At 44.8% G+C, this 26,253-nt stretch overlaps 1 protein-coding gene and 2 long non-coding RNA genes across 3 annotated transcripts in view; 1 reads left to right on the forward strand and 2 right to left on the reverse strand.

Annotated features, from left to right (window-relative positions):
* Basp1 (brain abundant membrane attached signal protein 1) overlaps positions 1-6,177 on the reverse strand; it is a 48,666-nt gene extending 42,489 nt beyond the window's left edge. Inside the window, exon 1 of the mRNA XM_041632240.1 lies at positions 5,988-6,177. The gene's annotated coding sequence lies outside the window, so the exon portion shown is untranslated. The remainder of the gene's footprint in view (positions 1-5,987) is intronic.
* A 544-nt stretch (positions 6,178-6,721) lies between these two features.
* LOC121433693 lies at positions 6,722-13,216 on the forward strand. Its single transcript, XR_005972346.1, has 5 exons — positions 6,722-7,547; positions 10,901-11,024; positions 11,122-11,191; positions 11,582-11,785; positions 13,156-13,216. It is a non-coding gene; the product is annotated as an uncharacterized LOC121433693 (long non-coding RNA).
* Positions 13,217-17,444: 4,228 nt separating this feature from the next.
* Positions 17,445-26,253, reverse strand: part of LOC121433694 — an 89,770-nt gene continuing 80,961 nt past the window's right edge. The window contains exons 3-4 of the long non-coding RNA XR_005972347.1: positions 18,641-18,706; positions 17,445-17,516 (exon numbers count right to left, since the gene is read on the reverse strand). This is a non-coding gene — a long non-coding RNA (uncharacterized LOC121433694). The remainder of the gene's footprint in view (positions 17,517-18,640; positions 18,707-26,253) is intronic.

Here is a 26,253-nt window from a genome sequence, read left to right on the forward strand (position 1 = left end):
ACTGCTTACCCCTACTTAAGGACATTAGCCCCTAGACACAATGACAAAGGCATTTCTAGTCAATAGGCCCTAACTGTATCTGCTTCTTGAATATTGAAACTGTTCAGTAGATCACTTTTCATTGGGAAATTTAGTATCACTCACTTTAGGTGAATATTGAGGGATATTAGCATGGTAAGAATTATGTAGTTTTGAGAGTTGGCATCCCCTAAGATAATTTGGCCAATTAGCACTGATGAATGAAAAAGGACTAAAAGCCGTAGATCTTAGGCACACTATTTGAATTTCTACTTTCCATTTATTTCCAGGTGAAATGCATATTGCCATTAGTCTGAAGGGATTAAAATTCAATTATGATATGCGTCATCACAACATAATGACATCCTGGAACTAGGAAGAGTCCTGTCAGCATACTCAAAGAACTATAGCTATGAATTTCTGTTTATTTTGTTTTGTTTTGGGTTTGTCTGTCTCTTTGGATTTAGCCATTGGTTCTTAAGTTCTTCCAAACACTTTCCAAGTCATTCTCATGGGCCTGGCATGTAACATTGACTTCATCTGAAGAAGGATGTGACTAGCTACTGACCCAGAGGATGAAGGAAGAGAAATGGGTCTGTTCACCACTTCAGAGTGAATGGGGATTGAAAAGGCAAACCGAGGCTGGATGGGCCATTGTCCTAACTTGATGATTTTCTTTCATCCTTATAATAACTCCGTATTCCAATCTCCACTTTCAAAATGAGTGTCAGGCACACCAAAGCTGAGTGCTTTGCTAAAGTTCACCTAGCTAGCAGTGCCTGAGGCACCTGAGGCAGGATTCTATGAAGGTGACCACAATCCCAATGACACCGACCTATAGAAAACATCACCTCTAAATACCATATTCCATATACAATGCCCAAACTGTTGCTGCCCCTCAAAGGGTTACTCAAAGAGCCACTCAAGTGCAGCTCCTCTCCTCTCTTATCCAAAGTGAGTTTTCATTCATGAAAAGTTCATAAAATGCTTTTAAGTGACGAGGAGAAAACACCATGCAGAGGGTTTGGCCTTCTCCACTCAACCCCACATTCCTACACCATCCTGAAGCATTTTCTTATGCTCGAGTGCCCTGTTGTGCTCAAGAACAGGATCTATTTCCAAATCTCCAAAGCTTTCAGGAAAGTCTTCCTAGACTCCCCTCAGTCCTGCCCTCTGTGCACCAAGTGCCTGGGCTGCTCAGAATTCTCTATGTGTTTCCTTAGATTGGTACTTAAATCCTCCAGGCACAGAGGGAAAAGCCACCAGGGGCTCTCTCTGCCTCTTCTTTCACCCCATGCCTAACTCCCAGAAGGAAAGAAGAAGTGCTGTTTAACCCCTACCAGTTCCTGCATGTGTGTCTCCTCAGAAGTAAAACTGATCTGCACCCCAGTGAGAACATGACTGATACTCTGCTTTCAAAGGCTTCACCACGCAACCTTCCCATGTGACATTTATCTGCACATCTGTCTTTCTAGCTACAGAGGGACTGACATATAACAGCGGCTCTGCTTCAGAAGACTAGTAATGGTTGTGGTTTTTGAGACACTACCAGGGTGTCTATAGATTCTCAAAACAACTTAAATGCCCTCTTGATTTTCATAAGCAGCCCTGGGATCACAAGGGGGCAGCCTGAGACCATGCAACCCATTTTGGAGCAAATCCACACAGTGCCCATAGAATATCAAATTATATACATACATCACACATATGCATATAGCATCTACATATGTGTATGATATATATATATATATATATTATATATGCGATGTCTGGGTCCTTTCATATTGAAATAGGCTGTTTCTGGCTAAATGTTGCTAAGTACTCAGCTCTTCATCTGCAGCCTGGGACAGAAACACAGCTCAACACAGTAGAAACTGTTGAGTAATGTCAGTTCCATTTAGTACATCAAACGTCATCAATAGGGAGATTAAGGAACCCTCAAGAGCCAGTCACTATGATTAGTCATTCACAGGCATGTGTAATCCTTATCATAGCCTTAAAATGAGCATTAATATCTTTATTTTACAATTAAAAAAATGGGGAAATTCACCAAGATGTGATGTCATTTGCCCAAAGTAGACAAGTCACTGTCTAAAGATCCTCCATGCCCAGTTTCTCTTCATGAAACCTCAGGATAAACCCCCAGCAAATTTCCCCAAAAACACATATTTTATCTTTAAATTCTGTCAGCAACTCTGTGTTCCAAAGAATAAATCTCATGCTCACTGAATTAGGTCAAGTCTTGGGAGAGAACAAGTTGAAAGGATTGAGCTGAGAGAAAACTGTGTCTGTCCTGGAGAAGGCCAACTTGTCAGTGGACTCGGAGGATATCTTCGGCACCTACCTAAGTTACCAGCTAAGACCGTCATCATGAAGAACAGAAGGTGGAACCTGCTCACACCAGTAAAGGTCTATGCAAATCCAAAGAACCAGACACCAGCACACCTGCTTTGATATCATTCTCAAAACTTTTTTGGACAGCTCTTGAAAATCAAAATTTTATAAGAGAGCACAAAAATAAGACCAAAAAATATGTACAAATCCTTTATTTGGTGGTGTTTGCTCCAGCTTTTAAAGTATAAGGGTGGTTACAGTGAGTTTGAGGCCTAAAAAGAAACATCTTAACTAATCTCAATGCAATTTTAGAGATATTGGTAAGGAGTGTGTTTGTAGACTACTAAGACTTCCCCTTTCGAACATGTATTTATAAAGACAGAAATGAATTGTTTTTCAAAGACCAATATAAAACCACTGAAAAATGACATTCTACACCACTTTATTTAGTATTGTCATTAATAAGATTTTATAGTGCATACCTATAAATATGTATGTATACATTTAAGTGTGTACGTGTGCATGTGTATATACATGTTACTTGAGCCGTTTGAAGAATGGTTATGTTGTGCAATGTTTTACAAAACTACCATGGACAACACAGACCTCTATTTTACAATGGACAATATTCCCAAAAGGTAGGTTTTTCTCTGATTTCATGCACCATTTATTTTAACCATGAAATGAGAATGGCTTGAAGTTAAAGGGAAATAAAAATAAAGAAAACATAATTAATACATTTAAACCCATAATGAGATTTGTTCTGGCAAATCCAGGAGGATTATGAACAGGCCTCCAAGCACAGGGAGCCGAAAGCTAAGGGTTCTTCAACTGAATATTTAAATTAAGGTAATGGAGGAGATGCATTTCCTAAGCCACAGAGAGCTTGAACATCAGCTCAGAAACACACATGCCACTGTCCAGATAGTCAATATGCTGGTACAATATAGCAGGATTTGAAAGAGTTCCCTTTCTCCACCTGCTAATGTTTGGCAAGAAAGCTGGCTAAAGGAACAAAAACTGACATAATATTTTAATTGATTTTAAGATTATTTTGTTTAAAAACCTAAAGCTCACTGATTTGAAAACTATTTATTTTAGACTATATTCCAGCACTCTCCTCCATTTTATTTAAGTATAGATAGCCCTCTAAATTATATTACCCAATGAATTATTCATACAGAATAAAACAGAACTCTAAATACATAAAGCTCATCGCTAAGAATCAGAGAGAATAAAATCCCTGCCACTTAAGAGGTGGCCAGACACTCACCCTACCAATTTATAAGCTGGGATATAGTAAATGTGATCAATATTGAGGGTATCTTTGGTCCTTTAAGGAACAAAAGGGAGGATTGCCGTTTTCTGCCACGTGTTATTCCACCAGGGACATGCTGGAAATCCTTTAGCATGAAAACCTTTGAAACACAACCCGCCATGGCAGAAACAGAGCTTTGGGCTCCTATCTGATTCATACAGTCAGTCATATTTTGAATAACAAAGGTAAACCAGCATCTCCCCTTTTAAAAAAAAAACTGAAGGTCCATAAACTGGGAAATATATCATTTGAAAGAAAATCTGCCATCAAAGGACTGTCATGGCTTCTGTGGATGGGGTGGGGGGAGCATTATGAACTTGGTGTTTCGCCATCTTCTTCCCAGCAACCCCAGCTCCCATCTTCCTCCCCACCTCTGTGGGGGTTTGCCTCTTGGGATCCTTAATGAAACAATAAAGTAGGAATCAAGAGAATTCGGGAAAGGCTTAGGCTGCTAAAAGGTAACCATTTTCTCACGCTGGCTTCTGTAGGCCATCTTGTTCGTTTAAATGCCAAGATGTCTTAATCTGTCCCAGGTGGTGTCACCAGGGGCAACACCATCGCTGGTCTGAGACTAATGTTCCTTGGTCAAATGACCCGCAATAAAGGGCTGTCAGGCAAACAGTTAATTGATGCAAACGAAGAAAGCCATCATCCCTGCAGTGAGATACATTAGAACAGAAAGAACAATGGACAGTTCTAGAAAGAAAAAAAAAGCGGTGTGCGTTAAAAAATAAAATAAATCCACAATTTCCCTCGCTGAGAAGGATGATAAATATCGGGGGGAAGGGAGTTAACTGAAATCTGATAGAATAAGTAAGATTGGTCTGGGGGAGGGGGAAGAAGCACGCACATCACCACGACGGGGGCAGGGAGGGGGTGTCATTTGTGTCCAAGGGTTTCATGAAACATTTAGGGCAAACGCCTTTGTTCCTGGCCTCGGGAGGGGAGTGGGTGGATGGATGATGGGGAGATCAGATGGGGCTGCCTGGCCCTCCACACCCTGCTCTCTGGCGCATGCGCGAGGCCAAGACAAAGGAATAGGTAATTACAGTCCCGATTCATTCATTTTGCCCGCAGTACTGGAGGTCTGTGAGCCTTTGCTGGGTTCCCAAGGGTGGAGGTTAATCCACACCCCATCAGCAGCCCCTTTAATACGCGTGTTTCATTTTAACCCCGCCACGCAAGTGGCCAGCGGTATTGGCTAAGACAGAGGTGTGTCATCCCCCGTACAAAACACTGAAATTGCACCCATGTGCGTCGTGCTCCTTTCCACAGAGTGAAAAATCACTGGGGCAGAGGCCGTTCACCGAGTTCGTCTCAAGGCGGAAATGTCTCGGGGGAAGCAGATTAGGAACAGGGCCAAGAGTTCGATGAATATTCATGAAAAGAATGCGGTCCCCAGCCACGCATTGTGTGCCATCGGATCCAGGCATTCTGCAATAATTTTCTTTTAATGGTGAGGGGAAGCGGGAAACGGACGTTGGGTTGTAGCCTTTAAGCTACGGGCAAAAAATCTACAGAAATCTTGGCTTGCAGCAGGGTTGAGCCCGTTGGGGCCGCGCGCTGTCAGGTTCAAGCCCACACCCCCTAGGCTGGGGCGGCGGTGGAGGCGCACGGCGCGTTCTCAGAGCGCAAGGCTCAAAAAAGAAAATGCTGGAGATGTCCACAGGTTATGCGAAAACAGCTCAGCCGCAGACCGGCTTGGGGCTTTGATCTGGCCCGGACGTGCACACCGCCTTCTGAACCTCGTGTTCCTCGGTTACCCCAAACCAAGATCCAAGAGTCCCGCGGGCCAAGCCAACCCCCGCCCCTTCTAATCGGACCAGATTCCGTGTCTTCTTTCTCTCTCCCCACCCCACCCCCACCCTCCATCTTCTGCTGCTGCGCCCCTCACACGGAGGGCTTTCTCCGTGGCTGTGCGGGTTCCGATGACAGAAGGCTGGGTTCAGCCCACAAAACCGTGGCTGGTGGATTCGAAGGGTTTAAAGGGTTTCGCACTAGGTATTTCCCGGTCATCAGCAGCTTCCCACCCTCCATTCCCTCCCTTCCGAACTCGGTTCATCAGCCTCGCCACCACCCGCCTCAAGCTCCCCACCCTATGAAAGGCCGAAGCTGTCCACCTGGGGGGATAGCATCACCCTGGATCCCCCAGTACGATAGAGCCCACGTAGAGAAGCCCTACGCCCACTGTGTCTACTCCCGGCCTCACCCAGCTGCACCCACGGAGAACCCTGGGCTTCAGGGTGGGGCGGGGCCCTGGGGAATCGATGGCCCTGAGTCCGCTGTGGCGTTAAAGATCCACCGCGCGCCTCCTTACCTAGGCTTTGGGTGCCTGTGCCGGCCCTGGGTGAGCGCGGTGCCTCCAAGGGGCCCGGGTGGCTGGTGTCGTCCGACCCGGTGCCTGGCTGCTCGGCAAAGACTCTCTCCTGGCTCGACGGCGGAGCCCGGAGCGTGGAGCGAGTTGGAGCGCTGCCGCCGCCGCCGTCGCCGCTGCCGCTACTGCCGCCGCCGCTGCAGCCTCTGCATTTCTCGCTCGCTCCCCCTCCCCTTCCTGCCCAGCGCCCTCCCCCCGCGCGTCCGCCCGCCCAGCTCCTCCGCTCGCCGACCCCGCCCGCCTCGCGCCCGCCCCTCAGCTCCTGGCCCGCGCCACACCAGCTCCTTTAGCGCCCCGCTACCCGGGGGTCCCCAACTTCTCTCCTCCTGTAGCCCCTGTGTCCCGAGACGCCCCGTGATCCAGCGCCCCCCCAGTCGCCACACCCTCACAGTCACCCCCACCCTCTGCTACCCTCATCCAGATCCCTCCCCTCCAGCCCTGTGCCTTGCCTGCCTCCCCAACAGTTTCTGTTAGTCCCCCTCCTATCCCCATCTTGCACGCCCCTCCATCCTCCCACCCACGGAGGTACTGTCTGTAGATTTCTTCTCTGTGTCTCACACACATTTTATTTGAAAGCACTGAATAAGTAGCTCAGGCTCTGGCTCAGACTTAAGGGGCTGATGAACTACGCCCCCACCGCAGCCAGCTTTCTCTGCGCCCCAGTCCAGCCAGCTCCAGACGTCGGGCTGAGATTCTGGAATCACATAGGCAGTGAGATTGGGGGAGACGCGATGCTTCCCTTGAAACCATCAAGACAGATGTGCTCGGGTTTTTAGGGTGTACCCCCAAGGCAAGCATATCTGGGGCGTCTCCAGGCAGATGCTAACCCTCGGGGTCAACCAGGAGGCTGCAGCTTTGCGTGACACCACCGCCCAGAATCCAGGTCCGGGTGGAGGGGTGGGCGGCACCGCCCCTCGGGGGGATGTTCTCCCGACTTCGGAGAGGAAGAAAGGAAGAAATGCACCCTAGGAAAATGGGCTTCGACTTTTTGTGTCTGTGCTTTCATGGAAGTCACCAGTTCTCTGGATGCTTAAGATGCCACTCAGAAGCGCACCGAGCCAGACTGTGGCTAGCCTTGCTAAGTCCGCCTGTCTTGGTCGGCGACCACTTAGGGTAGCCCCGGGATAAACAATAGCCATCAAGGTTAGGAGATATATTCGCCATGCTTACCTGTTGACAAAAAATGCAAAATAAAATTTAAAATTTGGAAAATAATACATGGTAACATCTTTTAGAACCAAGGCTTTTCAGACAAAAGCCAATTTTACCATCCCGAAAGCTATGGAGCCCTGGAACTACCGTTCGCGGCACTTTGGCGCCCTCTGGCTGTGTCAGGATTGCTTGCTTGTTCTGCTTCGTCCCAAACGAAGAGGGGCAATGGAAATGCTTGCTGTTCTCTTGGCTGGATCTACCCTCCTGAGAGGAGCACGAATTCAGAAGGACCTTGTTCTCCACGGTCGCGATGGCAAAACATAATCATATTTAGGGAGACAAACGCCAAAGGTAAGCACCTGCTTCTGTCAGCATCTCACCTAGGAAAGTTAAGTCTTCCTTGACAGAAAAAATAAATAATAGAACCTTAATAAAAGTGGCAATAGAAGTGTCAGATCTTAATCAAAGAGTGATGGGGAAAAGGTGAAAATATTTTGTGGTGACTGATTCTCCTCCACCACCTCCTCCTGCTCCCCCTCCTCCTCCTATTCTTCCCCTTCTCCTCCCTCTCTTCCTCATCCCCAGCCCCCCTTCCCTCCTTCCCTCTATCTCAATAGATGATAGATAGATAGATAGATAAGATAGATGATAGATAGATCTTTCTTTCAACCTCTCTCCTCTCCCCCTCCCATCTTCCCCCTGCTTAAACTAATTAAGAAATCAAACAGTACAAGAACAGGAAATCAGATTCCAAATGAGATTTATTCAATTGAGCATTTCTTTCTCTTATGTCAGTATACTACCTATGACGCTAGACCTATTTGGGGTGCTGTGGCTCCCACACCAGAACCAATTATGACAACCAAAACTGTTTCCAGATATGGCCAAATGTCCTCTGGAGGCAAAAAACCATACCAGAATGAAAGCCAGTCGATGAGTCATTTTTAAAGTTCTTAAAGCAAGCCTCTGTTTCACTCTGTTAATGAGATGAATGTTTATAATGTATGATAGTTACTGTTTGCTAAAGGAGCTAAGTAGTATGTGGAGCTGAGTCGGGGTGGGTGGGTGTTACACCATGTGACATCCCTCACTTAGAATTCGGGTACTTTTTATCCCAGTGATCATCTTCAAATTAATAGACCTTTCTACTGTGTTTGCAGGATAAATCTGTAGGAATTGTCTTCCTTTATGTAGCCTCATGTTTAATTTTTTGAAAATAACAGATAAGAAAATTATTGTTCAACACCTTTGGTGCTTCTGGCTAGGGTTTTAGGATGGAGAGAGAAAACAAGCCTTCTAAAGGTGTGACTGGACTACAGATCACTGGTTACCATGGAAACAGGAGGCAAAAGCTCGTACTGATAAACAGGATTGCAAGTCTCCTTGATGCTGTCTCAGATTAGATTTAGTTGTTCACCCCGTTTTGAATAAGAAAAAAATATAAACAAAGGAAAAGGAGAGTAGGCCAAGGGTGTGGCTCAGTTATGGAACACTTCCCTGGGATGCTGGGGGCCCTGACTTCAATCCACAGTACCACACCTGTGAGCACATGCACTCGTGGCTGGGAGAGATTCAATAGGGGCAGAGAGGATGGTGAGGAGTGGGTTAGTTTCGTCTTTGGCCACTCTTCTACCATCTCAGAGCACGTTTCCTTCAAAACGTCTCTAAAATACACACACTCGGCGAGTTAGTATTTGAGCAAAGGAAGCTTTGGATTTTAGAAACTCATTGCACTACCTCTTGTGAATGTTACAGACAAATGAATGTGGGAGCTGAAAGGGTTAAGGATATAATTCACAGCAAATTTAATTAACGTTAACCATGACAACCATGAAAAAGGATGTTTTCCTTCTCAAAAGAATGAAGGATTTAAGAAAAAAAAACACAAAGCTAGACTACACGGCTTATATCCAGCATTACTGTCATTTTGTTTGCCTGTATAGCTTGTTCCAATAAGCCCTCACCTACGTTATAAAGGTTTTCATCAAGAGGACAAATGCTCCATAGCTATTTATTTTTGCTAAATGATTTGCCACAAAATTGCTTGCAATGTAAGGGACTCTTTGTCACTAAAATTACCCAGTTTCAAAAAAAAAAAGCCACCCCATGTCGATTGAGCTTTTAAAATCATGGCTCTGTTGAGTCCCTGACATTGGTTTATGTTGACAGACCTGGTCTCACCTTCCAGTCTCACCGCTGACTCCCTGGCCCTACCTCCACCACCACCCACCAAGGCCCGGCAGCAGCCTCCGTTTCCCTAGATGAATAAAATGAAAACAGGACAAAGATGTGTGTGCAGCCACCTTTACCTGAGGTGGCTTTGAATTATTCCTGTCTGTGTCACTAGAGAGACCCAAAGTATATTCCACTCCACTAGTATTAAATTCCGGCCACAGGACTAACAGATCTCACCAACAAATTACAAGCCAAGAGTTAGTCAGTATTATACATGAAAGGATAATGTATACTCTTTTCCCCTAAATACATTTAAGATTTTTCTTCAAAGCAAAATATGGGTTTATTTCATCCTTTTTCTTTCCCCTCTCCAACCCCAGCCTCACTGTTCACAGGGCCAGAGGAAAGAGTAACCTTGGCTTCATCGGTGTTATGAATTGTCTTGCTTCCCAGATAGCATTTGACAATGTCACATAAGAGTTGGAGAGACGGAGCTGGCATCTAGTTGATAGAGCCCTGGAGACACTCCCACAACAGTTATCCAGCCCAAAATACCAATCATTGTAATAATAAAAGGGCTGAGAAGCTCTGGTTGAAAATTGAGTATGATATTCTACCCAGATGGGTAAGGCAAGATTTTTTAAAATTTAATTTGAATTTATTTGTTTTTGGTAATGTTGGGCCCAGCAGAAGCTGCTTTTTTACTGTGGTGTCTTCCTCCGGGCATCACAGACTGACATGGGTTGGACTTCTGGTAGAGTGTTCTCTTTACTGGTTCTTTAAGATACCCTTTGTCTACTACAACAGAAATCTGGCCTGTTGCTTCAAGAGCAAGGTCAAAGATTACCACTGAGAAATTTGAATTCCATTCCCTGTTACAACAGGCTGGATCACTGAAAGAAAATGGCTTAACTCCAGCTCCCCATTTTACCTGCTCTTTAAGTTTGTAAAAGGATAGCTGGAAACCTGGCTAGACCCTTGTTTAGGAGGAAGCACCAGGCTTGAAGTGGGAGGAACTGGCTGGTGTGGGCATTGTTAGCAGGATGCAGAATTTTCTCCAGACGAAAGCAACGTGAGTCTCCTTGAATAGTTCTCACACCCTCCCATCCCCCATAATTCCCCCACAAATCCCTCAGTTCCCAAGTAGATTTCTATTCACCAGCACTTTGTATGAACAAACCACATAAAACCAAAGGGAACACGGGGTCTGCCTGCCAGCCAGCAAGGGCTCTTCCAGGCAAGGCATGCCTGTTGCCACAAGACACCAAGCAAGGGGTTAAAGTGTAAGGGCTTTGGTGTGGGGAAATGGTCCCTAACTTGGGGGCTCCCTTCCCTCTTAAATACTTTAGAGGATAAACTATTACAGCATAAAGAATGTTGTAGAACATCTGCTAGCTCTACTGAGACTGTCAAAGGGGGCTGCGGAGCGGGAGAGCGGTTAAGTCTGCCTCTGCAGCATCAGTGGGGCCCACTTCTACACACAGTCAGCTCCTGCTCCGTTAAACTAATGAAAATAATTCTGATTTAAGTCCAGTGCAAGGAATGGTGCCCGGAATAAATTGGCAAATGCAAAATCAAGTAGCCAGCAGAACATCAAGGACTCAGCCTTCTGTTACAAGCAAATCAAAAGATGCTGCGTGGCCCACTTGAGAAGTAAGCACTGCCCAGATCCCAGCGTCTGCCTGCCTCTGATCTTCCAGTGAACCCCTTAAGATCCCAGGCAGCTTCTCTAACTCCCTTGTCTCTTAAGCTCAGGCAGCTCCAACTCCAATGAAGCTGAATGAACATCGGGGTGAAGACTTGATCTCCAAATCAATAAGGTGATGTGAAACCAGAGAGTGAGATTGGAAATGTGTGAAGCGGGGGAATGAAGTGGACAGTTGCATGAATGTGCCCTGGGAACATGGTGCAGTGGGAAAACCCTGGCCCCCATGCTAGAGTGTCAGTATTCTTGGAAGATTTTTAAGTTTCATTTTCTTTATTGTTTTCATCAAAACCAAGCACAAATAAAGGTGTCAAAGCAAGCTTTCGTGTGCTTAAAGGGAATTGCTGTGCAATGTGTATAGTATTGTCCCAATGAGATTATAGATAAATGGTGGGGGTGTCTGCAGGGTTTGTCCCCAGACAGTGGGTCCCCCTGGGAATTTATGCTACTTCTGAAGTGGGGTTTAAGGTAACTTATCTTTCTGTGCTGTCTAATTCTATGTCAGCTTAATACAAGCTAGAGTCATCTGAGAGAAGGGAACTCAAGCTGAGAATGCGCTTCCATCAGATGTTGCTGTGGGCAAGTCTGCAAGGAATCTTCTTAATTAGAGGCTGACAGAACAGGGCACAGCCCACGGTGGTGGTGCCACTCCGGAGTGGTGGTCCTGGATTCTGTTAAGAAAGCAGACTGGACAAGCCATAAAGAAAAAGTTAGTAAGCAGCTCCCCTTCATGGCCTCTGCATCAGCTCCTGCCTCCTGGCTCCTGTCCTGTTTGAGCTCCTATCCTGATTTCCTTCCATGATGAACAGTGATGTGAACTCCTACACCAAATAAACCCTTTCCTCCTCTACTTGCTTTTGGTCATGGTGTTTCGTTCATCACAGCAATGGTAACCCTAGCTAAGACGCGTTTTAATGCCATGTTATAAAATTCTGAGTTTAATGAAGAATTTTTGTAACTGCCCATGTACTGATTTAGAGACTAGACTATACATAACCTGGGGAGTTACCCAGTACTCAGGAATATCTGCCAAGAGCCTTTCCTCTCATCGGTTCTCCCAGCACTGCCTTTTTTAACGTCATGCCTCCCACAGCTCTCTACTTCACTTGTATCTGACTGTCTCCACTTGATGAAGAATGTACCTCATTCTGACCTCAGAACAGAAAGATCAGGCTTGGCTGCTGGACTTCTAGAGCCAATGACCTCTCTGTTCTGGCATTCTTGGTTTGAAAGTGACGCATCAATGAATAGCAATTACAGGAACAAGGAGTTTTTGTCCTGGAGTTAGCCTTCCCTATTCATCGATACGTTACCTTTTTATGTTGATGAACCCAGATTACTGTGCTACATTCTGCTTTCTGCGTAAACCTTTTGCTTCCTCCTAGCTCTGTCTGAATAGACTGTTACACAGAATCATTGCCAAATCAGAGCAGTTCAACACTGTACATTGGCAAGACATTACTCTCCTCCATCTAGCTCCTCATAACGCAGCTATGACAGCTTCCCACTTCAAAAGGTTTTTCACCCTTTGAAATATTCTGTATACAGGTCTAGTATTGAACCTATCAGTCACAGCTGTGTTGATTTTTATGGCTCTTGCCCTCCAATAAGATTAAACAAATTCAGTACAATCAAAAGAACTTAAGAAAGCCAGTTCATCCAGAACTCTTCTACCAATACACCCAATAATTCTGTATAAGTGCGGAGTGGTTTTGAGTTGCACATTAAAGTGAGGACCCATAAAAGTCTATTTAACAATTTATTAAGGGGTGCAATGAAAAGCAAACTCACTAATACCAAACGAGGCAGACGCCGCTGATCCCCCTGCTGCTCTCTTGTTGTTCTCCCAAGAGTGATGGGGACCATTTACAAGGTATGCTCTGACTACCCACGAGAGCTCACATGACTCTTCTCTGTTTTATCTGGTCACTTCTCCAGAGACAATCATGCTCATTGCAAGTCACCTCAAAAGTCAATGGCTAAACGGATCAAGCTTGTACCACAATGTATATTTCTTTTTTTTTCTTTTTTAAATACTTTTTATTTATTATGTATACAATATTCTGTGTATGCCTGCAGGCCAGAAAAGGGCACCAGACCTCATTACAGATGGTTGTGAGCCACCATGTGTTTGCTGAAAATTGAACTCAGGACCTATGGAAGAGCAGGTAATACTCTTAACCGCTGAGCCATCTCTCCAGCCCCCCCCTTTTTTAACTAATTCTCTGAAAATTTCGTACAATGCATTTTGATCATATTCATCTCTCTTCCCCTGCTCCTCCCAGATCCACCCTCTTTCCCTACTTACCCAACTTTGTATCCTCTTTCTGATTTTTAGACCCATCAAGTCCAGTTTGTGTTGCACATACATTCTTGGATGTGTGGTTTTCCACCAGAGCACGGGTGACGACAGCCAGAGGTCCCACAAAGAAAATTGCCCCCCCCCATTTCACAGAACATATCATTGCCAGCAGTAGTTCCTTGGTTAGGGGTAGGATCTGTGCCCAGCTCCCAGCTCCCAGCTCCATACTGGAATTTTGTCAGGCCTGTACTTGCACAGTTCCTGTGCACACTTCCCATGCCATTGTGTGTTCACACACGGAACTGTACTGCTGTGCCTGTAAAACACTGTTTCACTATGGCCACCCACAGCCTCTGTGTCTTCCCGTCTTTCTGCCCCACCTCAGCAATGATCCCTGAGCTTTGGGAGGGGAGAGGATGACATCATAGTCCTGTTTAGGGCTGAGCATTCTACACTCTCTTATTCTCTGCACCTTGGCAGTGTGGGACCCTATTAATAGTTGCATCTATTGAAAAAGGAAGCTTCTCTGACAAGAATTGAGAGGTTCGCTAGTCTATGGGTATAACAATAAGTCATTTGGAGTCGGTTTCCTTTAGCAAACTAATAGCAAAGAGTTCTTCTCTAGGGCCCATGACCTCACTAGCCACAGGTTTTTGGCCCCAATAATAATGACAAGAATGGGTTTCATTTTGTGGAGTGTGCCTTAGATCCCATCAAAGGGTATTTGGCCACGCCCATGGCATTCATAACACTATTGCTCCAGTGGACATGTCTTTACTATGCTAGTCATTATTGTAGCTCTTGGAATTCACAGCTGGGCAAGGCTGATGATACATTTCTTTACCAATAGATAAGGTTTCATTTTTCCTATGCTGATTCACTATTTGATCTATTTATTATTTTGTCTAGTTTAATTAATTAAAGGTTTCTTAAAAGTTCTGTGAATCAAAGTTTCTTAACTACCCATCCTTTCAGTCATCTTTTTCTTTTAAAAAAAATATGTATTTATTTATTTTGCATTCAGTGTTTCTGTCTGCATGCATGCTTGCTGTCCAGAAGAGGTCATCAGATCTCATTATAGATGGTTGTAAACCACCATGTGGTTGCTGGGAATTGAACTCAGGACCTCTGGAAGAGCAGCCAGTGCTCTTAACCTCTGGTCCATCTCTCCAGCCCCTCAATCATCTTTTTCAGTGGCAGAACTGTTTATATTTAGACAGACTGGTTTTGGGGATACCTACTGATCTCCATGAAGACATAGTTAGAGAGATGGATCGTCTTGGGTCTTAAGCACATATGCTTGGTTGTTAGAGGACAATGAATTAAATCCCTAGCTTAGTTCTACTTTCTAGATTTGTAGCTTTGTAAAAATTCTTTTTGTTGTCTGGCAAAACTTTTTCTGTGTAGACACAACATAGGTATCCCATGATAGACAAAAGTACAGATAACACTAAAGTCCAACCTGGCAAATCAATGAATTCTCTTCTTACAAAGGTACAGGTGATGGGTTTTGTACAAGAGCAGAAATGAATCCGAGAGAGCTGCATCACCAAAGCCCACCCCAACATGAGCTCACAAAAGCTGGGAATCTAGAGTGCAAGGCACACCTGCAAGCAGTTCAACAAGCTGGAATGTGTCCTTTCCAAATCTGGTCTAAGCCGGGCGATGGTGGTGCACGCCTTTAATCCCAGCACTCGGGAGGCAGAGGCAGGCAGATCTCTGTGAGTTCAAGTCCAGCCTGGTCTACAGAGCTAGTTCCAGGACAGGCTCCAAAGCCACAGAGAAACCCTGTCTCGAAAAACCAAAAACAAAACAAAAAAACCAAATCTGGTCTAAACAGGCAGCTCAGCTGGTTTCTGCTACTCCCAGGCAGCTGGTCTGGTCTCAAGAATCTTTACAAGTTTGACTTTTCTGAGTCTTCTTTGCAGCTTACTTCAATTAGCCTTAGAGGGACTCTCAACTTTTGTGACTTACTCTGACAGGGAGGAGCCTAGTGGATTTGGTCAGTTTCAGGGACTTCCTGAAGCTACTTTGAGTTGTTTACTTTCTACATACAGAGCTTTGCTACAGAATGAAATGTTTCAGCCTGGGGAGAATTTGTTATATGGCTCCTTCCTTCTTTCTTATTTGGAGAAGGATGTTGCCTACTTCTTGAGATTGTTCTAAGTATTACATTTTTTAAATATGGAGAATTTAACCCACTTGTATAACACACTCAGTAAGTGTTTTTAGAAGTTAATTTTGCAGCATCCCAGTAGAACCACTAAGGGGAGAATCTAGCAAATGTTAAGCCTGGGCCAGGGAGAGCAGAGGCTATCAACAGCCATCATGGAAAATTAGCAGTACATATCAGCGCATTTCCTCAAGGACTTTAGTTCTCAGCTTCCTGGCAGTTGACAACAAAAATATTCTAGACTATATAATTTCCATTATCTACTAAAAGAAAAGGTTACAGTGTGTAAAGAAGGACAGGTCTTCCTACCACCCAGCTCTGAGAGGATACTGTTGTACAGCCCTTACCTTGCTTGGTACTGTTGATAATGCAAAAAAAAAATAATAATAATTTCACAAGGGACAACTTTAATAAGTTTTTAAACTGGAAATGATAATAAATGAAGCCATGTATTTATTTATCAATCACTACACTACCGAAGCTGACATAGTATGACTCTACTAAACAATTTTCTGAGGAGGTGAAAGTAATGCTGTCCGAACAGGAAATTCTGTGCAGGGATTCTCTGTTGGACAGCATCATAGCTCCCATTAAGGGACCAAAGCTCGAGGCTGGAGAGATGATTCAGTGATTGAGAGCACTGACAGCTCTTCCAGTGGACCGGGGTTCAATTCCCAGCACCCACATAGCAGCTCACAACTGTCTGTAATTCTAGTTCCAGGGGACCCGACACCTATGGCAAAACACCAATGTACATAAAATTGCAAAAATAAATAAATAAATTTTAAAGAGAGAGAGAGAGAGAGAGAGAGAGAGAGAGAGAGCCCAATACTCTGGAAAGTACTCACCCCAAGTACTGCCTCTTCTGTTGAGTCTCAGGTGGAGCTTGGCAATCAGGAGAGCCCAATCTCTTGGGATAACCAGGGACGAAGATAAGGGAGTTCCAAGACCTCCCTTAAATTCTTTCTTTTTCTCCTCATCCTCATCTTCTTCCTTCTGCCTCAGCCTCCTCTGCTCCTCACAGTACTGGAGACTGCACACAGACCTTGAGTATACTAAGTAAACATTTCCTTAGATTCTTGTCAAATGCCAGATACTTTAGAGTGAACTTGTACTGAAGATGAAAATTTAATTTAAATGCTGCATTAGCTAAAGCAATCAGTCAATAAAGAAAGAAAGAAGTTGTATTTTAAGACCTTCTATTCTTTCCCTTCTCTGCTTTTTTCTTCTTTTCCTTTTTCTTCTTCATTTGAGACCATGACCTACATTTTAACCATGATAGAGAGTTCTCCCACTTCTCACTGGAAATCCATTGGGAGAATCTGTCATTGGACTCTTTGCATCCTGGCTTAGCTGTTGGACTCAAATGCCTTCGTGTGACAGAGTAGATACCGCAGAGTTCAAACTCCAGGAAACAGAAGTGGCAATCTAGGCCAGAAAGTTTTTTTTTAATTTATTTATTTATTAAAGATTTCTGTCTCTTCCCCACCGCAGCCTCCATTTCCCTCCCCCTCCCCCAATCAAGTCCCTCTCCCTCATCAGCCCAAAGAGCAATCAGGGTTCCCTGCCCTGTGGGAAGTCCAAGGACCACCCACCTCCATCAGGTCTGGTAAGGTGAGTATCCAAACTGCCTAGGCTCCCACAAAGCCAGTACGTGCAGCAGAATCAAAAACCCATTGCCATTGTTCTTGAGTTCTCAGTAGTCCTCATTGTCCGCTATGTTCAGCGAGTCCGGTTTTATCCCAGGCTTTTTCAGACCCAGGCCAGCTGGCCTTGGTGAGTTCCCAATAGAACATCCCCATTGTCTCAGTGTGTGGGTGCACCCCTCGCAGTCCTGAGTTCCTTGCTCGTGCTCCGTCTCCTTCTGCTCCTGATTTGGACCTTGAGGTTTATGCCCAGTGCTCCAATGTGGGTCTCTGTCAACATTTACTAGCTGGATGGACTCAAAAGTGTCCTGCATGACTCCTGCTTGTGGTGGGGAGAGACATTTGATTCAGGGATGTGGCTATCAGTGAGTTTCTCCGTAAGTAACCCTAGTTAAACTAATTGGTTCATAATAAAAGAAAAGAATTTGCTGCTTCATCTTGGAAGAAAGGGTAGAAAGAATACGACGACCAGAAGACTGGAAGAAGGGCTGTGAAATGTCACCATCTGTCCCCAAAAGCCATTACAGTGACCATCTCACAGCTGCTACGGGTGCCTGCACCGGAGCTGTGCAAGACCAGGGCTCACATAGGTCAGTCAAGGAGCAGGAGGGACTCAAAAGTCAGCCTCCACCTACGAAGGGATTCTGAGTGTGTGCCCACAGGAAAGGCCGCCAGGCTCCAGTGAGTAGTACAGACTCATGACCACAAACAGCCCTAGCGTAATTCAAGACAACACGAAGACATGAATATGAGTAAGGGCCTTATAAAGAGGAAGGGCCGACAGGGGTGGAAAGGAGATGGAGAGGCCGAGGTGAGAATAACTAGAGTACTTTGTACAGGTTTATGAAAATGTCAAAGATGGGAATTAATGAATGGCAAATAAAAATGATTTCTTTCATAGAAAAGAAATGTAATTAATTATTACATACCTGTTGTAACCAGCAATATTTCTAGCATTGTGCTTATTTAATTATGTGTTATTTATTTTGGCTTCTTTTGTTGTTTTTTTTTTTTTTGTTTCTTTGAAATAGGGTCCCACTCATAAAGATCCATGCCTCTCCATCTGCCTCTCCATCACAGGGGCTGGGATTAAAGGTATGTACTCCACACCTAGCTTCTAGCTTTCTTTTTCTTTTCTTTTCCCTTCTTTTCTTTTCTTCTGCTTTCTTTGTAATCCTGATGGCTTCTTTCCTTTTCCTGCCTTCATTTTCTGGCATCACCAGCAGAAGCTTGCACAGATGTAGTTGTGGAAAGAAGCCTCGCTTTACACGGTCACATTCAGCTCATGCAATATGGGCCATAAGCTTCCCTAGCTTGGAGGCCTTCATCAGTTTGAGAGCACCCTGCCACTCCTTAGTTTGCATGGTTATTTCAAACTGCTTTCCTATTTTACAAACAACTAAAAGGTGGCAGATCCATTCAAGAAAATCCAGAGACACTCACTTGGTTGGTTTCTGCCCTGTCACGGAGACTAAGCCAGAGAAGTGTTCTCATGAACCATCTACTGATCTGGAAAAAACAAGTGTCAGCGTTAAGATATGTCTTGGGACCAACGAGACCTTGTGCACAAACACAGTGAAGGAAATGTGCTTCTAAATTCATGGGGAACAGAAGTTAAGGATACAGTTCTGTTGATAGGAAGATGTCTCTCCTTAGCTTTCTCCTGCAATTGATGGGAAGCCATGCAGAGACTCAGAGGCAGACAGTGGGCAGAGAATGAAGCCTTGGAACACTCGGTTCTAAATGGGATGTCTCCATCAGATCCACCCCTCCCGACTCAGGTGAGGTTGTGAAAGAGGAGGCAGAAAGACTCTAAGAGCCAGAGAGAGTGGGGGACACCAAGAAAACAAGGTCTCCTAGGACTGAGGCCATGACCTCACAGAGTCTGTGCAGCATGCACAGGGCCTGTACTGGTCTGGGCCAGATGGGATCCCAGCGCCGAGAAGAGACGTGGACACAAGCCCCACCTCAACTCAGAAGCTATCTCCAACTATAACCGCTCACAAAGGAAAGATTCATTTCTCCAGTGGATTCACCACGTTTAAGGCCAGGCGCCATGGCAAGCAGCGGATGGCCAGCAAAAACTAGTGCAGAAACTCAGTGCTATTTGGAAGTTTTGTTTTTTGGTTTGTTTTTGGTTTGTTTGGGGGGGGGTATTTTTTAATCTCACGGTGTTTTGTCTGTTTTCTTTCTTTTGTTCTTTATTTATTTATTTACATTTCAGATTTTTTTTGCTTGTATTTTGTGGTTTCCAATTTTGTTTTTTCTGTGTGTTTGAATGGGTTTGAATGTGTGTGTCTCCTTGTGCTTTTTCTTTGGCACTCTCTCTATCTTTCTTTCCTATTTTTTGTCCTATTCTGTTTTATTTTTATTTTTAATTTTTTGCTTTTCTTTGAGACAAGATTTCCCTGTGTAGCCGGGCTATCCTGGAACTCACTCTGTAGACCAAACTGGCCTCGAACTCAGAGATTCTCCTGCCTCTGCCTCCTGGGTCCTGGGATTAAAGGCATGCACTATCACACCTTGCTGCTTGCTTTTATTTACCTTACTTATTGTTATTATTATTATTTTAGATGTCTGTTTGTATTATAAAAAGATAGAGAAAGAAAAGGTGTGATTTCAGTGGGTGGGGAAGTGGAGAGGATCTGGGAGGAGCCAGCAAAGAACAGAATCAGAATTTACTCTATGAAAAAGATCTATTTTCAAGAAAAATGAAATTTCTCTCCTTAAAATAATAATGTCTCTTTCTGCTTGGCTGAATTTCAATGGTCTTATAAATTCCAACATTACAATGATAAATCTAAGACACAAGAGATTTTCCAGTGTGAACAGGACATCTTATGAGACCTCTTTGGACATGAGAAACCTAGATTTTTGAACCTGAGTTTTGTTTTTGTTTTTTTCCCCACCCTTTGGACCTGAATTTTATTTGTATAAAAACTATGAGGGCTGGGGGCTGATGAAAGAATATGTTTATGCAGGACATGCAAAAGACCCTGGGTTCCATCTCCTGACAAAAACAAAATACGATTCCACATAGGAAATAATAACATTAATATTCTGTTTTCCTTCCCCAGAGAAGTAATAACACTGAGATAATGGTTCTCTCTGAGAAAATGCAACATGCAGAGTCTGACGCTAACAGCTTTGGGGACTACACCTCCTCTACTGAACGTCTGCTTCTTTGACTTTGGTTGCACCTGTTTTTACTTTCCTTTTATTGTACTTTGCTTTTGAAGCAAAGCTATCTTCTATGTGTCCCAGGCTGTCCTGGAACTCAGCCCGTCCCCACCACAGCCTCCTAAGCTCTGGGATCGTACACGTGTGTCTACACACCAGTCTCTTCCTTGCAGTTTAATTAGACAGCATTTTAAGTATTCCAATATTTTGTCTTCATAAAAATTAAGAACTGAATGACATTCTTAAACTTGTTTACTTTTGCCACCAAGAAATCAAGAGGCTCAGCCGGGCGGTGGTGGCGCACGCCTTTAATCCCAGCACTCGGGAGGCAGAGGCAGGCGGATCTCTGAGTTCGAGACCAGCCTGGTCTACAAGAGCTAGTTCCAGGACAGGCTCCAAAGCCACAGAGAAACCCTGTCTCGAAAAAACAAAAAAAAAAAAAAAACAAACAAAAAAAAACAAAAAAAAAAGAAATCAAGAGGCTCATAATAATAACAGCTATCTGAGAGAAATGTTATTCAAAATACTGGCTGCCTGTGTTGGTCATTTTCCTATCATTTTAACAAATATCTGACATATTGAACTTATAGGGAGGCAGGTTGTACTCCCACGGTTTTGAAGGTGTCAGTCCAGGATCAGCTGTCCCAGATGGGTTTGGGTGTGGGACAGAACAGAACAATTTGCACCTCATAACTGGGAAGCAAAGGAAATAGAGGAAAATCCCGGGGTACCACAATACTCCTTGAAGGGCATAAATTCAGTGACCTTCCATAGGTCAACCTCTTAAACACGCCACTACTTCCCATTAGTGTCAGAGGCGGGTAGCCACACCTTAACACACAGGCCTTTGGCACCGCCCATCTCTGGTGGAGATCTGAATTCCCCGCCCACTGATAACAGACTTGAGGTTAACACCGATAGCTGTATGACTTGAGATGCTCCTCCACGTGATAAAACCTGCCTGCGCCACTGAGGTCGGGAGTGACTGTGTGTCTTATTCTCATCATTGAATCTAGGAGAGACATTACACATATCGCCGCTGAGCCCAAGTTCAAGAACAAGCTGATGGCGGCTCACCCCCTTCTTCCTTTCACCTCAAGACCTACCAGCATCAACTCAGATGGGCTCCACCTCGGATACCCAGGAACACAATTCAGTGATGGATATATATGGACAAGAAATAAATGTGAATCGCTGAACCCTGGGGCAATTTTTTACTGAAGCATAACTTGCTGTAAGTTGACTAATAGGTGTCTTTTAAGGTGAATGTGAAGATAAGTGGGTCAACATTTGTAAAATATTTATCCCCATACATGGTATATTTTAAATTAAAAAAAATGTTTTTATATAATATATTTTGACCATGTTTTCCTCTCTCTCAGCCCCTTCCAGATCCCTACATACCCAACTTCCTGCTCGTTCTCTTTCACACACACACACACACACACACACACTCACACAACCAAAACAAAAAAAGAGCAGAAACAAACAAAACTCAGAAATGAAAATCAGAGCAGCCAAAAGACCAATAAAACAAAAATTGTCCAAAGCAAAAATAAACATAAAAATCTACAAAAAAAAATATCCCTGAGCTGTTTATTTTGTGGGTCCAACTACTCTTGGGCATGAGGCCTGCCCTGGTATGTGGATGATACAGCCACTGTTCTTAGTTCAAACCTGGAACTCCCACTGGGTCTCTCAACCCAGACCAATCTTTGTGTTTACTCCCTCGTCAGACCAGTCCCAGCAATAATACTTCCTTGCTTGGCTCCTTTAAAGAAAAACAAAATGTGTTCACACTATAATTTTCACAGAGACTCTGGATGTCATTTTATTCCCCCACAGAACCCTTGCAGGGTCCGGGATTTAAAAACAAGAAATGCCCAAGGTTGTACAGGAAGTCCCTCCCGACCCTTTCATCTGAGATAGCCTCCTGCAGCTCCCTGGTTCCGACATGAGAGGAAATGTACCTGGAGGCACACACTCGGACCACAGAGTAACTGCTACTGCTGAGCCCAGAGGAGAGCATCAGGCATAGGCCTGAGAATGAGGACTTAGCCTAGGAACAGAGGCCTTCTATAACTGTCCTATAATATGAGCCCCAGAGGCTGTATCCAGAAAGACATCCCTGAGATGATTAATACTGTCGATTTGAAAAGAAAAAAAAAATCTAGTATCACCTCAGAGGCACACATGCCCACGACTAAATTGTTAGAGTAACTGAAAATGGATGTCACTCATTCTAAATGTGGTGGCATGAACACATGAGCTATAATCATGAAGGGAATAAAGAGGAAGAAATGAGCTGAACACTGGCATTCCTCTCTCTCTCTCTCTGTTCACTGACTGGATGCTATGGAGCCAACTGCCTCATGCACCAGCTACACAGACTTTTTGATCTGGAAAGTGTGGGGAAAGGGTCAGCTGGTCATTCCTCTGCTGCTTTCTTGATCTATCAGGTTTTGACCCCAATATCTGACTCCCAAGATCCTATTGATAATGTAACAATTTAGATAAATACTTCAAGGCCCTAATTGATTTAATTAATGCTTTCTTTAGTAAGAGCTGCCATGGTCATAGTGTCTTATCACAGAAATAGAGCACTTACTAAGACAGATGATAAGACTCTTCAGTAAGGAAGGTAGAATAGAAATGAACGTTTAAACAAAGGACACTGGTAGATAAGAACTCCTCAAACAGTTGGGTTCTTTGTCCAAATAATACCGTTTCAATTGGAGAACAGAGGACACACTGCGGCCTTGTCATTATAAAGGATGACACTGAGGGAGATGCGATTTGCCTGGCTTTCCTCTGAAAGGCAGAGTTGTCTGCTTGACAATGGCAAAGGCAGGTGAAAGAATTCAGCAGCGGTAAAAATACCACACCCTGGAGATAGGCAGTGAGAATCATTTTAGATGGAAGTCTGGGTGCTGGAGTACACTCTGGATCCTAGAGGAGATGTCTAATTGTTGGGACATTTGGAGTCCTGGCCTCCAGCTGCTCTTCCCTGCTAGAGATCTTTACTTTCCTTCTGATTTGAGTTACTAAAGGCTGTGTCAAAGTTGTTTACCAGCTCTGCTTCACGAGCACGTGCTGCCTTGCCTTGAGGATCAGAGGATAAGGTTTTCACCTGTTGGCCCACCTGACGGTTGGGTATATAAGCCTCCAGGGTGCTATTGAATAAAGGGCTTCTTACCAGTAACTAAAGGTTCATGTCCCTGTCTCTCTGTCTCTCTCTCTGTCCTTCTGTCCTTCTGTCCCTCTCTCCCTCTGTTTCTCTGTCTGTCTGTATGTGTTTGTGTGTTTTCAATCTCCAGCCCCTTGCCCGAAGCTCAGGGACTATATGGTAGCACATAGAGCACAGACAGGCATTGCACGCTGCAAGCAGGTACGCGCACACGCACGCACGCACACACACACACACACGAAGAGCAGAAGCCCCAAAGGCTTTACTGTGTTGGCCATAAAGCACTGCAGCCCACCTCAAACAAAACATGAAAAGGCACCAAGTCTAGAGAAAAAAAAAGCCAAATTCATTTAGGATAAAACCTTCTACTTCTATTGTATTTTGTGTGGACACATATGCATGAGTGGCGTGGGGGGGAGGGCATATGTGTGCGTGATTGTTTTCAGGAGGGAGGCACAGATGTGTGTGTGTGAAAGTCAGGACCATATCTGGTGGCAGTCCATGCCTCCTCCTCCCTCTTCCTGTGCCCTGTTAAATCTGGCCTGAAGCGCCTAGGAATCCTCCAGTCTCCGCTTTGCATTTTGCCCAGGAGCACTGGGTTGACAGATACCCTACTTTTCATGGGCTCTGGGGATCTGATCTTGGGTCCTTGCACTTAGGCAACGATCACTGAGTCCCTTGAGCCACCTCCACAGCGAAACCTTTAAACCAGGGATAAAGACTGGGAGCCTGAGGGGGGACAAAAGGTTTGACCCTGAAAATGATGGGCTCCAGTCTCTCCCAAAAAGACTCTCAAAAAGAGAGCTATTGACTATGATTCCTCTCAAGACAGGTCTGCACACTAATGTCGTCCCCCATGGGAAACAGTGTGACATCCTGCATCAGTGGATGCCGATGCCAGGGTGTTAGGGTTAGGAGTGACATGCATGGAGTCCCAGGTCGCCTACCCAGCTTCTGAGCCACGTGCCCTAGCCCTGGATTGCATGGCCCATACCCATCACCACCCTCCCAGCCTCAGGGAACCTCTGATTGTCCTTTGCCTCTTCTAGGCTGATTGTCAACTTTATAATATGGGAAAATTCAATCATGTGAGTTTGTCATCTTTCCAGCTCTAAGTCAGTGAACATAGGGGTCTGTGTTCCCTCCACAGAGGCTGTGAAATCTCTCCTCGGAGGTCTTGAATGCGGGATACAATCCAGCTGTCTACAGCGATTCATATAGGGAGGTCTCTGCTGGTGTGGGGGCAGCAACAGAGATTCCCCAGGCCCCAAAGGTCTGATAAACCCACCCCTGGAGAGTCCTCCACAAACTGAGGCCAACTGAGAACACGTTCTATACCCCAGAAGGATGTCTCTCTTAGCCCATCCCCTAATGTCCCCCTTAGCTCTGGTTTTAAAGGCATACCCTTTCAGAGATGTTCACACACCACTCCAGAGACTCAAGGGTCTGATCCCAAATGCCCATCCAGATAGGTGGTCAGTTTGGGAGGAGGAACTCTTCCTAACAACACAGTGAAATGAAAGAATAGGGCGACCATGGAAACACCTCCCCTCATTAAAAGCTTCCTTGTCTTTTTGGCTCATTTATGAAACCTTCGCTCCTGGGATTTTCTGTAGAAGTTTCACAAAGATTCTTGAGAAGCCTTGGCAAGGCTTTCCAAGCAAGACCATAAGGAACTTTCTAGAGCTTCGGAAGAAGGCAGCAGCCAGGACCTGCGTTGCCATGCCAACTGCCCAACCAACAGAGAGGAAAAGCGGGATCGGAAGCCTGCGCTAACCTGGCCGGTGCGAGAGAAAGATAAAGCAACAGAGACCTGCAGCCTAAAGCTCGCTTCTTGTTGCTGGCCCTCCAGCATGAACTCATAGCTCCATCCCGCTTTGGCTTTTTTAAATCATAGTTTTAAAGGTTCGTATTGAATGGCAGTTTTCTGGGAAGCTACATCATGACGTCATCAACAGTTCAAATCTCCATGGTGATTTCCTCATGCACCTATTTTACATTTCCTTTTGCTGGGATCCCTTCTCCCCTGAGGAGGAAGAGGAAATTCAGGGCTTGTGCGTGGATTCTATATTCTCACACTTCAGTCCTGTACTGTAGTCCAATGCTGAGCTTTACTTGTGGGTAAAACAAAACAAAAATAAGAGGCAAAGTCGGGACCCAATGTACCAAATCGAAAATTCATTAGCCAGAAAACCATGAGTACCGCAAGATGCCCGCTAGAGGGCACTGTAGTTTAAAAAATTCCAGAACAAAGTCAAAACCCCTAATTTGGGTACACATGAGTCATTTTATTAGCATTGCCCAAAAGGAACTGTTTCTGAAAAAATGAAATGCCACTGTTTCTCAGACTTAGCAAAACTATTTCACAAGGCACGCCTGAAAAAAATCATTTTCTGGCCGCAGTAGCTAGAAAGTAGCTGACTCAAGTGTGCAGAATTGGCCCCAAGCTAAGGTCAGTGTGGATGTGATCAGGAAACCCGAACCAGCCCGAGAATGTGCCAAGACTTCAGGCCCAAGATAACACGAGGGGCTTGTAAATGTCAGATTCGTGCCTCTGCCAGATGAAAACATCCTACCCTCTGGCCACCCCCACCGCACTTTCACCCCACCCCACCTCTGCAGAGACTTGAAAACAAGATGTAGGCAAGGCACAGATACTCGAATGACTTCGGAGGGGCCGACGTTTAAT

The sequence above is a fragment of the Microtus oregoni genome, unplaced genomic scaffold (assembly GCF_018167655.1).
Source record: "Microtus oregoni isolate MIOR12 unplaced genomic scaffold, Mior012 000040F_ref0000088, whole genome shotgun sequence".
NCBI classification, from domain to species: Eukaryota; Metazoa; Chordata; class Mammalia; order Rodentia; family Cricetidae; genus Microtus; species Microtus oregoni.